The sequence below is a fragment of the Capra hircus genome (genome assembly GCF_001704415.2).
Source record: "Capra hircus breed San Clemente chromosome X unlocalized genomic scaffold, ASM170441v1, whole genome shotgun sequence".
NCBI lineage: Eukaryota > Metazoa > Chordata > Mammalia > Artiodactyla > Bovidae > Capra > Capra hircus.
The window spans coordinates 36,094,440-36,109,436 of NW_017189517.1; positions in this window are offsets into that span (position 1 = coordinate 36,094,440).

The window sequence follows — 14,997 nt, forward strand, 5'->3', positions numbered from 1 at the left end:
GGACCTCCTGTCAAAGGCCTGATCTCTTCTGGAGTCATTTAATTCCCTCCCTCATGCCTCCTTTCTGGATGGTGAAGGGACCTGAGACATCAACAAACCCGAGGAAATGCTGAGCAGGAGTGGTTTTCAGACTGAGCATGCATCATAATCCCCTGGGGCAGGGGTGCTTAGAAAACCCAGATTGCTGGGCCCCCCCCACCCTGAACTTTGGGATGGTAGGTCTAGGGTGGTGGTGGCTGAGAATGTCAGTTCCCAGCAAGTTCCCAGGTGATGCTGACCGATGCTTCTTGGCCAAGAGAATAAAAAGGTTTCTATGTTCTTACGACTGAGGCAGAGAGGCTGGTGAGAAAGATGTAAGCCAGGAGAGCCTGAGCAGAGACTGGGAATTTACTTGGTGCCAGACTAAAATTTCTGAATGACTGGATTTTTGTAAAGTTAAGGATTAGTGAGTAAAGCACCAAATTATATACAGTATGTACTCATTCTAAGTATATTTGAAACTAATCATTGGATGACGTTATTTACATTCAGCTATTTCAACAAAGGGAAGACAGAAGAGAACTAACATTTATTGAGCTCTGTTATGCTTTGCAGAAGACTCTTTACTTGCTTCTTGTGTCACTTACTTGCTTCTTGCAGCAAACATAGAAAAAAGACATCCATTTTTTAAAGTTCTCATTTTTTTACATGAGGGAACAACCTCAAAGAGCTTGTGACCTGCCTAATGTCACACAGCTGATAAGAGCTGGACCTGAGTTGAGGTCTGGCTCCAAAGCCCTTTCCACTATACCCTGCTCGTGAATGCATCCTTCCTGAAAGAGCAGAGGAAAGCAGGGAGAGTGTTTTCAGGGAAATCATGATAGAAACAAAATATCTGCCATGGAGAATAAGTAATGAGGAGGGAGGCTGAAGGGATGGGTCGGGACTAGATAGTGAAGGGCCTTGAATGTCACCCAAGGCATTTGCACTTTCTCACAGTCAAGGAGGAGGTGCTGCAGACATTGTAGAAGGGGTGGGATGTTAAGCTGGGTGTAGCCTAAGAGAAAGGGAGGTGTTAGTAAGAGCAGAGAGAGTGGCTTGATGGAATCAGAGCCCTGGAGCTGGAATCTGACAGATGAGAAAACTGGGGCACAGAGAAGGGAAGTAACTTGCTGGAAGGATGCTGTGGGGCACTGCCCAGCCATGTCTTCTGACTCTGGACCTTTCTATCACACCTGGCTAACTTCCCACACTGATTTCTTTTAGGCTGTCTCTCTGTAACATCCATCCAGGGATTTGGGACAAGTGACCTTAGAGACTGGGTCAAAGGTTGTTAGGAGAAATGTCCCTCCTGCCCCAGGAGCACCCCGCAGGGCAATGAGTTTTTGCAGGTGGAACAATTAGTGCTGTTACAGGTTCTTCCATAGGAAGGAAATAGGAGGTACCTTTCTGGTTCCCCCAGGGGACTGTGGGGACCTCCTCCACTTGCCTGGGACTGTGGCTAGGGGAACTCAACCTGGAGCAAGCTGAAATAAAAAAAGATCATGTTGATGGCTCAGGACTTGGAGCCCAAGGCCCTGGACCAGGTGGAGCTGGCCTTGAGAACCTAATTGTTAGTTTCTCAGTCGTGTCAGATTCTTTGCAACCCCATGGACTGTAGCCCGCCAGGCTCCTCTGTCCATGGGATTCTCCAGGCGAGAATACTGGAATGGGTTGCCATTTCAGTCTCCAGGGGATCTTCCCCACCCAGGGATCGAACCCAGGTTTTCTGCATTACAGGCAGATTCTTTACCACCTGACCCACCAGGTGAGAACAGAAACTGCCCCAAGACAGAGAGAGGCATGCTAGGGGTTTTCAGAGGCCCACTACACCCTGCTGAAATGATTCTCTGCTCCTCATTTCCCAACTGGTACCCATGCTGTGTGCCCACCTGCAGGATCTGCTGCAGCTTGTTTGGTGGTGAAGTATGTGGAACCTCGCATTATGGCCTGTTTACTGCCCTGTGGAGCCGCAGTGATGGAATTTGTATGGATTCCTTTGCTGCTTTTGTTTACTGCTGTGCACAGGCAGTGAGATCCAAAGGAGGCCAAATCTAGACTTTCAGCAGCTCCCCGGGCCTCTCAGGATCAGCCCTCTGTCTTGGGGAGCTGGAGAGGGGCTAAGAGGGGGCCTCTGACCCCAGCTGACAATCAAGAGGCCAAGTACTTAGGGAGTCACAAAGCTTTTGTTTAAACAGCAAATCCCTCAAGTAGTAAACACTTTAATACTCAGTGCAGTGTTCACAGTGCCCCACAGCAAGCGAGACATGTGGACCACACACCTTAGAAGAAGGCAGCAAACGGGCATTTGTCGAAGTTCCAAGACTTGATTCAAATAAGCATGAGGGCCAGACAAGGCTTTCAAAAGTGTTGTGCTGGGCTGAGAGGAGGAAATGGCAGTGGATCACTCTGCAAGGAAGATTATGGATGCTCAGTTCAGACAGAAGGGCGCTGTTTAAACCTTACCAGAATGGACATTTATCGTCCTTGCATCTGTGTTCTGCTTAATATATCTCTCTTATCTGAAAAGACCAATCTCTCTCTTATTAAAATATTTTATCATGAAATATTCAGATATACAAAATATATATAATAGCATAATATGTGGCCATTTAGTTACCATTGTGTTTAAGAAGGGGCTCCCAGGTGGTGATGGTGATAAAGAATCCACCTGCCAACGCAGGAGACATAAGAGACACGGGTTCAATCCCTGGGTTGGGAAGATCCCCTGGAGAAAGGAATGGCAACTCACTCTAGTATTCTTGCCTGGAGAGTTCCATAGACAGAGGAGCCTGGTGGACACAGTCCACAGGGTCACAAAGGGTTGGACACAACTGAAGTGACTTAGCACGCAACACATGCATGCATGCGTTTTAAGAAATCCAGCCTTACAAACATCATTGACATTTCCTATTTACCCCATTCCCATCCATTTCCCCATGCCCAAGAAACGGTGCCCTGATTTGGAGTTAATCATTCCTTTGCATATGAAAGTGCTTTTTTTGATCTCTGTTAACCCATATTCATCAGCAATTTCAAACCTAGAGCAAACTCACCTCTGGCACAAATCATCCTCGATTAATCACACCTCACTTAGATTTCTTTACTCTCCATTCTTTTTTTTTTAAAATATAAATTTCTTTTAATTGAAGGTTACTTTACAATATTGTATTGGTTTTGCCATACATCAATATGAATCTGCCACAGGTATACACGTGTTCCCCATCCTGAACTCCCCTCCTTCCTCCCTCCCCATACCATCCCTCTGGGTCATCCCAGTGCACCAGCCCCGAGCATCCAGTATCATGCATCGAACCATTCTAAGCTCTACATCTTCCACTTAAAAAAAAAAAAACAACTCTGTTCCCTTTTACCTGTGAATTCATTCCTTGATAACCATACACTTCCCTTATGGGCTTCCTTGATCACTCCAGCCAGCCTTGATGTCTATTATTCTGTTCTGAAAAGGAAATATAGTTGGTTTCCAAGTTAAAATAGCCCTGGATTCAACTCCTGACTTCATCACTTACTAGCTCGGTGACCTTGAGCAATCAACTCCTTTTTCTGGGCCTCTAGTATCTTATCTCTAAGATGTGTTTGTAGGGGGGAGGTTGAGGTGTCACATTAAGTCTGCTGTGAAGACCAAGAAAGATATCATATTCAGGTTTATCATCCCCATGCATGTGAAAGTCATCTGCAACATATTAGGATCCACTGCCATTATCAATTTCAAACTTGTAAACATTGATTTGGTTGCTTGTGCTTATTTGATTCATCTATTGGTTACACACTGTCTCCCAACACACTATAATTGCTCCATGTGCATAAATAAGTCTTGTCTTCCCAGAAAAGCTGTATGCTCATGAAGAGCAGAGAATAAGCCTCACAGAATGACAATATAATTTATTGCCCAAACCAAGATACTTTTTAGAGTAGGGGAGGGGTATTCATAATGGCATCAGGTTGCAGCATAAACCAGGACTGTCCTAAGGGAACCAGGATATGCGGTCATCCTAGTCATATGTCCTTTCAGAATCTTCCCCAGCCCTCAGCCCAGTGCCAGGTAGGGAGTAGGTGCTTGTTAAATCAAAACTGTGGAGTGGAACTGAAGCGCTGGCAGCCTCAGAAGTTAGCAAACATGGCTAGTCTCGTATAGCTCATCCCTTCCTCTCCCTGTCTCTTGCACGCCCTTCTCCTTATTCAGCAGTAATGTCACCCCCAAATGGCACATTCATCATCCCAAATTAGCCATTATTAAAGCCATCCATTTGCAGGGCTGCAGCTAAAATGAATTGTGTTATTATTCCAGTTATGGCAATGAATGGCTGAACATCAAAAGCCATTTTGATTTTGCAGCAAGAAGGCAATCAATTATTGTGTCCTGCTGGCTTGTCCAAATCAGTGTCCAGCTTGCTGCTGGTGGCCAGAAGTCTTCCTTCCCACCTCATCGTATGCATACTTCCTGAGGCCTCCCCTCTGACACTTGAGAGCCCAGGAAGAGGAAGGACATATTTCTTCTACCAGTCTGGGATCAACTTTGCCTCTCAAAACCTGGAGGCTTCTTCCACTATAGACCCAAGAGAGAAGAAAGTGTCCTTGTGTTTTCTGTTGATTGTGGCAGCCAGATTGAATGGGGGAATACAGGAAAATTTTTTTGCAACTCACAAATAACCTTGTGAATAGTAAAAGCCTGTTGTACCCTGAAGAAGAATTTGAGTTTACAAGAGAAGTATTGGAAAATTATCCCCCTACACCCTTGCCTTTGGTGATTCCACTTTTAAAAACCTAAGGATTAAGTCTAATTAAAGGCAAGCCAATGGGGAAAGAAACAAGCCTGGGATCTTCCTGGCTTTGAGGTTGATGTATATTACACTGTTTTCGTCTCTCTCCCTGTTCCTGATCCCTACAGACCCGGGCAGGGAGTCAGACTTGGGGTGATTCCTTGGTTCATTCCCCTCCACTGCCCTGCTTACTGACACTATAGGTTGGTCTCATAGGAGACAACTTGCAGCTCTCAGCAACCTCATTCCTGTGCTCCTCCACCCTGGTTGCCCGTTAGCGTCATATTGCAAAGTTGCTGATGGATGAAAAAGGCCTAAGGTAGATCATCTCTTGGGAAACACCTGCACCTTAATAGGGTCTTTACTGGCTTCCTTGGTGGCTCAGACGGTAAAGAATCCACCCGCAATGTGGGTAGACCTGGGTTCGATCCCTGGGTTGGGAAGATCCCCTGGAGGAGGGCACAGAAACCCACTCCAGTATTCTTGCCTGGAGAATTCCATGGACAGAGAAGCCTGGCAAGCTACAGTCCATGGGGTCACAGAGTCAGACACAACTGAGTGACTAAGCATAGCACAGCACTGCTTTACCTCAAAGGAGTGATTTAAACTCGCAGGGTATGACAGTGCAGGTTGGGATGGAGTGACGGTGACAACCTTGCTCGGGGCAAGGTATTGATTAGCAGGCCCTTTCTGGGCTGGGAATAATGATGCTGCTGATGAGAATAATAGCAGTGACAGGATTGGAGCTGTTTACACAGTGCTAGACATAAACCAAGCAGGCTGGCCTCCTCCAAACCCCACTGTGCACAACCTTGAGCTGTTGGGAAGATTAAATGAGCTAAGGTATCAACGCTTTAATGCATATTTCCTGAGGGCTGTACTAGTCAAGGTGCTGTAAGCTGTGCTATTTCTCCTCACATCACACTTCAGCTCTGTGGCCTGTAACCAGGGCTCCTCACTGACAGCCTGTCTCCCCTTCTCCCCACTGTGCTTTAGGAGTTCAACCCGAGGGTAAGACTTAGTAAGAGTGTGTAGAGCAAATTTTGCAGGCCTCTCTCCCCATCCACAGGTAGTGGGAACTGAGTCCACATTAATTAGCTGAAATGAAGTTCTCTCAGCTACAGACTGTCCCCAAGGGCTACCACTATAAAATTCATTTGCCTGTGCCCGGTGATGGAAATTACACAAGCCCTGGCATTTTCCCCAAGCCTCAGAAACAGAACTGTGTGCAGACTATCAGCCCTGAGGCTCTCTGCTCACCACCCCCAACTCGTGATCTGCATTTCCCAATGTGTGCGTGGACACACACACCACATACACACACATAACACACACACACACACACACACACACACACACACACACACACACACACACCCTGAGGAAGCTTTCTGGTGAGATCCTCCTAAGAAATGGGTGGCAGGACAAAGATAGCCCTCAAGCCTCAGCATCCAAATAGTTACTGATATTATATGGATTACTGGTGTATATTTGCATGGCTTATGGCAACACAAGCAAGATTATGAAGTACTCGATCAATGTTTCTATTTGTTTTTAGCTGCATTTCTGCTACTGCCATGAAGAAGAAGCCCTTCATTTCCAGATGAGAAAGTAAGTATGAGAGGTAAGTGACTTATCAAAATGGTGTGACGAATCAGAAGCTGGACTAGAACAGCAAATGCGGCCTCAGAGTTTCTGATTTGTTTCTTCACTTAAACAATTTTTTTTTGGCTGTTCTTGGTCTTCATTGCTGTACACAGACTTTCTTTAGTTGTGGAGTAGGGGCTTCTCATTGTGGTGGTTTCTCTTGTTGTGGAGCATGGGCTCTAGGGCACGCGGGCTTCAGTAGTTGTGGAGCATGGGTTTAGTTGCCCCACAGCATGTAGGAGCTTCCCAGACCAGGGATTGAACCTGTGTCCCCTGCATTGGCAGGCAGATTCTTAACCATCAGCACACCAGTGAAGTTCTGTTTCTTCACTTTTAAGTTATCTCAGAGGTGAGTACTTGTTTATTTGTTCTGTTGGGCCAGGAAGATCCAGAGATTACTATGATCCTCCAAATATTCATCCAACTTAGACTCAAGCTTGTCCTTCTCTAGCCCACTGTTTTATATCCCAATAGGGAGCAACAGGCTTTAAAATACAAAGTCCAGTTCTATTTTTTGAATCTCTCTACAGTTTTTACAATATAACTGTAGTCAAGCTCACTGCAGATATTTAGAGAATGAAGATAAGCTAAAATATGCACAATCTGTCACCATTTTGGTGCGTTTCTTTTCTGTCTTTTTTTCTGTATGTGTTGGTAGACCTATTTCAAACCACGTTTCCTGTATCCTGAGACACATGTTCTTCTTTCTGAAATCAGGATGCATCTTACAATGGATGTCAAAAGTGACTTGCAAATGGCCAGGCAGAGCAATCCACTGTGATATTGTTGTCAATGCTTGTGTGTGTGTAGACTTAGCCAGGTGTAGAGGGTATCTGTTCATCTGATTGTCACTTCCATTGAGTTATCTGCCTTGGTAACACAATTCATGGTTAAATTTTTAACTTAAATTTGGCTTACTCCCTAAGTGTCACTTAAAATGTCTTCTGAAAATTACACTATGATGCATCACTGAAATGAAAAATTATTGTGTCTGCTGAAGACTGCCTGTCATACTCCAGACAATGCAATTAAAGACAGCAGAAATTGCCAAATCTCTTGGAATAGATCATAAAATTTACAAAGCTAGGAAAGGTTGGTGTGACCATTGCATGCATTGTGAGGGACTATTACTCAGGTACTGAATGTCTATCTGTCAAAAGCTTCTGAGTGACTTTCAAGAGAAAGTCTGATTGATTTCTAGCTAATGTAATTGAATTGAAAAAAAAGTAGACAAAGGAAAGGAAAAAAAGAAACTATGAGTTTAACCAAACAGGAAATGCAGATGAACTCCCAAGATTCTTCTACATGCTTTGATAGGATCTTGTCCTATTTCAAGTCAGGGTTAGGAAAAGCGGCCACATGTCAAGACAATATGCTGCAATATTGCCAATGCCCAAATATAATTCAGAAGAATCTTCTTAAAATTTTATTTATTTATTTAATTTTTGGCTGCACTGGGTCTTCGTTGCTGCTCATGGGTTTTCTCTAGTTGCCTTAAGCAGGGCTACTCTTTGTTGCAATGCATGAGCTTTTCATTGTGTTGGTTTCTCTTGTGGAGTAAGAGCTCTAGGGTGTGTGGATTTCAGCAGTTGCTTAGCTACCCTATGGGCGTGTGGGATTTTCCTGGACCGGAGATCAAACAGGTGTCCCCTGTTTGATAGGGGATTTGGTAGGTAGATTCTTAACCACTGGACCATCAGGGAAGTCCTAGAAGAATCTTTAGATTCTGGGACATGAAGAAAGCTTAGACTCTACTTTTGGTGATGTTCCTGAAGAAGAAAGTGGTATAAATTGTATGGACATATGAACAGGCTTCCAGTGGTGCTAGTGGTGAAGGACACGTCTGTCAATGCAAGATACACAAGAGACGCAGGTTCCATCCTTGGGTCGGGAAGATCCTCTGGAGGAAGGCATGGCAACCCACTCCAATTCTTGCCTTGAGAATCCCATGGACAGAGGAGCCTAAGCCTGGTGGGCTATAGTCCATGGGATCATACAGAGTTGGACATGACTGAAATGACTTAGCACACTCATGCACATTACTATCAGCAGAATACAATTTGGGTATATTAAAGGTAGTGTTTCTTTTTCCTTAAGCTATTAATAATCCAATGTCTTACAATCTATGTCATTCTATGAATCGAAAAAAAAAGAATAGTTGTGATCATACTGTTTATACAGCTTTAGATTATGTTTTTTTAATTTAATACATCAAAAGCATTTTCAATGTCACTACATATTTGAAAACCTGATTCTATGGCTTACTGTTTTTAGTATATGATTCTACCATAATTATTTCAACCATTGGACATTTAGTGTTATATAGAACACTGAGATCAACATCCTTATCTTTTATCAAGAATTCCTCAGTTGAAAGACAAAAATTGTGAGGGCTCTTGATATATATTGATATTGAAAAACTGCTTCTCAGAAAGGTTCTGCCAATTTACAATTCTGCCTGCAGTGAATGAGCATATATGTCATCAATATAAATGTTTTCAATTGAAAAAAATAGGCTTATGCTAATTTGACCAGCAAAAAATATACCATCTCATTTATACTTGCAGTTCATCAATTACTACTGAGCTTAAATGCTTAAAAATATAATTGTTGGCATTTATATATTTTGTGTACAACTTACCAGTTCATATCCTTTGTTCCTGTGTCCACTGGGGTCTCAGAGTCTGTTGTATTTGCTTCCAGTTAGGTCCAAGATGTTGTTCATGTCCCGTATTCCCCTGGCCCACCTGATTTCACCTGCAGCTGCAGTTTCCAGCCTCTTGACAGTCATCCACCTCAAGTGGACTGTCTTTTCTCTCTGCTGGAGGGTTTCTTGGGCACAGTAGAGGCTTACTCTGCCTCAGCCAGGTGCACCCTGAAGTGCTAGATAATCAACACCACTGAAACTAAACTTCAACCAACACGGATGGAAGTCCATGGACATCACAGACTCTATGTTCTCCAGCAGACTGATTCTGGGACACATTCCATGCAGTTTCTCAGAGAGTCCCCAGCAGGCCTGAATCTCAGCTGCCCACAGGGTAACTTGCTCACTAACATCTTCCATATTCGCTTTTCTTCCCTGTCTCTCTTTCCTTATTTTCTTCTTGTGCTTCCTGAGATTGCCTCCCAAATAAACTACATGTACCCAAATCCTTTTCTCAGGGCCTGATTTTGAGAACTGGAAGTCACAAAAAGAAAAAAAAACAAAATGAAACCACAATATTTTCTGTCCACACACATTTTGACAGCGATGTTCACTCTCAGATTGAATTCCTCCAATTTGAATGGCATGTTTGAAAACAAACACAGAAGAGCGAACACTATCCCCGTAGTAAACTTTGGAGTGCAAGACACAGCAATGCAGATGGTCCTGTCACCTGGTGAATACCAGTTGGTTGCTTCCAAAAACCTTACAGGAGATGTCTGGACTCTCAGCATAAAGACAAAATTAGCTTTCCATAAGGCCAAAGATCAGTCTGGATTGAGTGAATTCAATAAGGTAAAGTCAACTTAAGCAGCCTCACATGTCTTTTTGATATATAGAGACTTCAGTAATGTTTGTACTTATATCTATATCTCTCTATCCTCCACAAATATATTGGCATTCTGATCTTATACATATCTATGCTGGGATGCCAATTTATTAATTTACAATGAGGAATGCAATTGTTAAACAGGCCAAAATGCTTGAGTAGCCAGATCAGTATACTCTTTCCCTGTGGGCAAGTTGCATGGGGGAGTAAATTATCAAAAGATTGCTTGGTGAGCATAAAATCAGAACAAGGGGAGTTTGTTGATCATAAGAATAGTCTCTCAGATTAGACAACTCAAAGCACTCTCATCAACTATAGGGCCAGCCTTGCCAAAGAACCCATAATGCTGGGTTCACTTTGCCGAGATCATTCTCTTGGATGGAGCTGGCTGGTAACAGTCTTTTTTTTTTTTTTTTTTGCTTCTGGCTGGCCAGCTATTTTCTATTCACTCTAAGGAGTGTATAATACAATTAATTTGGTTTCCACTTACCAAAATTACAGTTGCATTCCAGTTCTACTTCCTTAAGATTTGTCCTAGTTCACCTTTAACAGAGTTTTAAGAGTCTACAAAATTTCCAGTCATGTGTTTATGATAATTTCCTGGTTGGTTTCCAGGTATCTAATCATGTGACTTGCCTGTGAACTTTACTAGTTTAACTCTCAGGTGGCAACTTTATTTACTGTTTTTGGAGGGAGTGGGGATATCATATAGGTGCTCCCACTCCTGTTGAGATGAAAAGTACTTTCAGCTCGACAGATTTCAGCCTCATTTTCCAGATTCATCTCTCACGATCACCCTGTGTTCCAGTAAAAGGCTTCAATGTGCCATCCCCAGAATAGCCAATGCTCTTTCTCTTTCCCAGATTCCACACATACTAGAATGTGCTTCCTGTCCTCATTACTCAGTGAACTCATTCACTCGTCAAGATCCAGCCAATATATCACTTCCTCTGAAACTATATCCTTGAACCATTTCCATCCCTACTTTAGTACCAAAGAGATGGATTCTTTCTCTTTAGTGTTACCACAACACTTAATTCAAGCTTCTATTATGTCATTTACTCCACTGTACTACAATCATTTATATGTCCATTTTCCCCACTAGACTATGAGATCCCTGATGGCAGAGGCTGGAGTCTTATTTATCTTTATATTCCCACAGCTTAGCATAGTGCCTAGCCCTCTGTAAATGCTTGAATAAATGAATTATCCAAAGTCAGACAGCCAAGTATCCAGGAGCTGTTACATTTTGAAGACTGTTGTCTTGAAAGATATATGACAGAAAATCATCAAGGGTCATTTAACAAAACTGACAGAGAGTTGTGAGCTCATATCTTATGCAATGCAATTATTCATCAACAAATATTTGTGCACAGTACTGGTGACATAGCAGTGAGTAAGACACATAAGCCCTGTTTTTCATGGAACTTACATTTTACTGGGGGAAGACAGATAATAAGCACATAGATAATTAAAATAATCTCCAGATTGTGGTAACTATTGTGAGGAATATAAAGCAGAATGACGTGAAAGTAAATGACCTAAAGAAAAAGGGTTCTCTTTGATTAGGTGGTCATGGAAAGCCTTTTGGATAGAATGATATTTAGTCTGATATCTGAATAATGAGAAGGAGCCAGGTATTCAAGGATCTGGGGAAACTGTGTACCAGTCAAATGAAGGGGCAGGTGCCCAGTCCCTGAGGTAGAAACAGGCTTGTGGTTAAAAAAACAGAAAGAAGTTCTGTGGGACAGAATTTGTGAGTGCTGGAAACATGGTGCAAGATGAGCTCAGAGAGGTTGAGCAGAGCCCAGATCGTGTAGAGTTTTGTGAGCCACGCTAAGATGTTTGGGTTTTATTCGAAGTACAATGGAAAGCCACTGGAGGGTTTTCAGTAGCAGAATGATATATTTTGATTTGCATTTTAAAAAGATCATTAGCCTGTTTCAGGATAATTATACATAGAAACCAAGATTTCCATAAGCAATACAAAACTGAAAGCTATCCCTAATTCTCCTATTTCAACAGTCTCATGGTACACTGATACACAGGGAGTGAAAAACTGACTTAAGGCTCTAATACACCATCCAGAAAGTTAGTTGAGTGGCACCACTTTTGCAGATGGTTGGGGCAGGTCATCAAAGCCTGCCCCTTAATAAAGGGAACTTTAAAGAATGGAGAGTTCACCTTAGCTGGATACTGAAAAGATGAGGGGGGAAGAATAGTAGTCCCTAAAATGGCCTAGAAGAGACTAGGGAGAAGATTCTTTGGTCCACTGGCCGGTTTCATCATTAAGGTATGAGTAGCTTTCAGCTCACTTTTAGTGGTCAATAATCTGTGTTGAAAATCTCCCCCAAATCAAGGTTCAGGGCTTGGAAGAGAAAAGGGCTGAACAGGAAGCTGTCCACGGATCATCCACTTTCCCCTCCTGATAAATCACTGCAGAGAAACTACACAGCAGCTTGGTTTCATTCTCAGCTTCTCTCTGCCAGCTGCAGGATTGGGAGCAGTACAGGTGTAATTACAATTCCACCATAACATCACCTGTGTGCCCTGCAAGGCTCTGTACATGGAATTTCCTTTAAATCTTAGGAGAGATATGGGAACAGAAGCCCATTGAAGTACTCTGTCAGAGTTAGGCTTTTTGCTGAGAGCAAACCAAGAAGACTTCTGCTGAAGCCTGGGCACAACAGAACGACATCATCAACTAGGGAAGAATTTTGAGAGGCAGAACCACGGAGGCTATTTCAGTCTCAATCCCTCCTCACAAAGAGGCAGGAGCATTGACTAAAGAAGACAGACCTAGGACTCATATCTTAGCAACTGAACATATAGAGGGTTGAGTCCAGCAAGAGTGGGGGAAATGTAGAAGACAACAAGGAGGAGGTGCAGATGGATGCTACAAACTGATGGGAATCTAAGGTAGTGCACTGCCAGATGTACTAGCGATGCTGGTAAGACAAGGTCTGCATGAAAAAAGAAACCAAAGAGTCCAAGGCATTGGGACTGCCTAGATGGAAGAAAGGCTACAATTAATAATAATATTTGTCCCTAAAGGATATTTAGAACTCAGGTGTTACAGGCAAGAGGATCACAGGACCACCTGTGAAAGTGAAGAAAGGGTTTTAAATTCTTTCCCCTAATGGATACACACAAATTAAGGTATCCTTGAGGCGCCAGGGATACAATTGAAACATCAGGTGGGGGAATTGAAGTTGCTTCTAAAAAATAAAATCAGGGGACTTTGGCCATGTAGATTAAATTCAAAACACAAATACCTTAACCAGTAATCTGGCATCTATATGAGGGCCCCAAAGAAGGGAAGGGCCTGAAGTTTTTAAGTGAGCACCTGGGGAGAAGTTATGCTGGCCCCTCAGTGAAAGGGAGGCCTGAGAAGACGGCAGAAAGAGAATTGAATGGAGAGGTAACATGCTGTGAGCAAAATGGCTTACCTAGTGAGAGGAACCTAATGGAAATGTGTGGGAAGGGCTGATTAATTAACTGACCTGTATGGAGAGATATAATTATAAATCCCTCACAGTTCTATTACAGAGCCTCCAGTAGGGCGAGTCATTTACTTCATGGCCCTTGAGCACCTGAATCAACAGTGCGCGCAGTGCTGCTTCCGCCACCACATGTGACCATCATCCAGAACTGACTGGAGAAGATGAAAGACCGTCTAGGAATAGTGCATGAAATTGTAACTAAGCTAGGTACATGCAGGATGAAGGATGGTGTGAGAAAACAGTGACCTTGAGGTAGGCAGCCCATCTTTGAAGCTGCTGATTGGCTACTCAGGGGCCGAGGGCCTATTAGGAGATAGTTGTATCAATTGCCACCTACTCCTCCTCACTAACAGATTGCAGAGTGACCTCAGGCTAATTGATGGGAAGACAGCATAGCAACTGCATGATATGCCATCCAGAAGACAGCTGAAGCTGCAAGTTGGATGCAGGACATTAAGGGAAGGAGTGAATGTCATGGCTCCTATAAAGAGACATATCACAAAACAGTCAATTTTTATTGTATTGTTTGACCTGATGTGCTTGAAATATGGCAAACTGTCCAACTCTATGACACTTGAAAGATTTTGGCCTGACAGTTTCTGATCCCTTCAATATGGGTGGCATTTCGTTTAGAAAAATATATGACCGTCGCCAGTGGAGATATAAAGCTGAGAGAGTGAGAGAGAAAGATCCCAGCTATAGTGAGCGAAAGCCCTATTGGCCTTTTTCTCAACCTTGGGTTGATCTGTCAAGCCTAAATTGTATTGTATTTTCACAGAGCTTTTAGTTATCGTTTCAAAGTGTTCAGAGAGGCAGTCAGCTGCAGGGGTAGAACACTGAATTACATTCAGACTGTCTGAGTTCTAGCAAATGACAGAGCAAGGTTCAGTTCAGTCGCTCAGTCGTGTCCGACTCTTTGTGACCCCACGAACCACAGCATGCCAGGCCTCCTTGTCCATCACCAACTCCCAGAGTCTACCCAAACCCATGTCCATTGAGTCACTGATGCCATCCAACCATCTCATCCTCTGTCGTCCCCTTCTCCTCCTGCCCTCAATCTTTACCAGCATCAGGGGCTCTTCACATCAGGTGGCCAAAGTATTGGAGTTTCAGCTTCAACGTCAGTCCTTCCGATGAACACCCAGGACTGATCTCCTTTAGGATGGATTGGTTGGATCTCCTTGCAGTCCAAAGGATTCTCAAGAGTCTTCTCCAACACCACAGTTCAAAAGCATCAATTCTTTGGTGCTCAGCTTTCTTTATAGTCCAACTCTCATATCCATACATGACCACTGGAAAAATCATAGACTTCACTAGATGGACCTTTGTTGGCAAAGTAATGTCTCTGCTTTTTAATATGCTGTCTAGGTTGGTCATAACCTTCCTTCCAAGGAGCAAGCATCTTTTAATTTCATGGCTGCAGTCAGCATCTGCAGTGATTTTGGAGCCCAACAAAATAAAGTCAGCCACTGTTTCCACTGTTTCCCCACCTATTTTCCATGAAGTGATGGG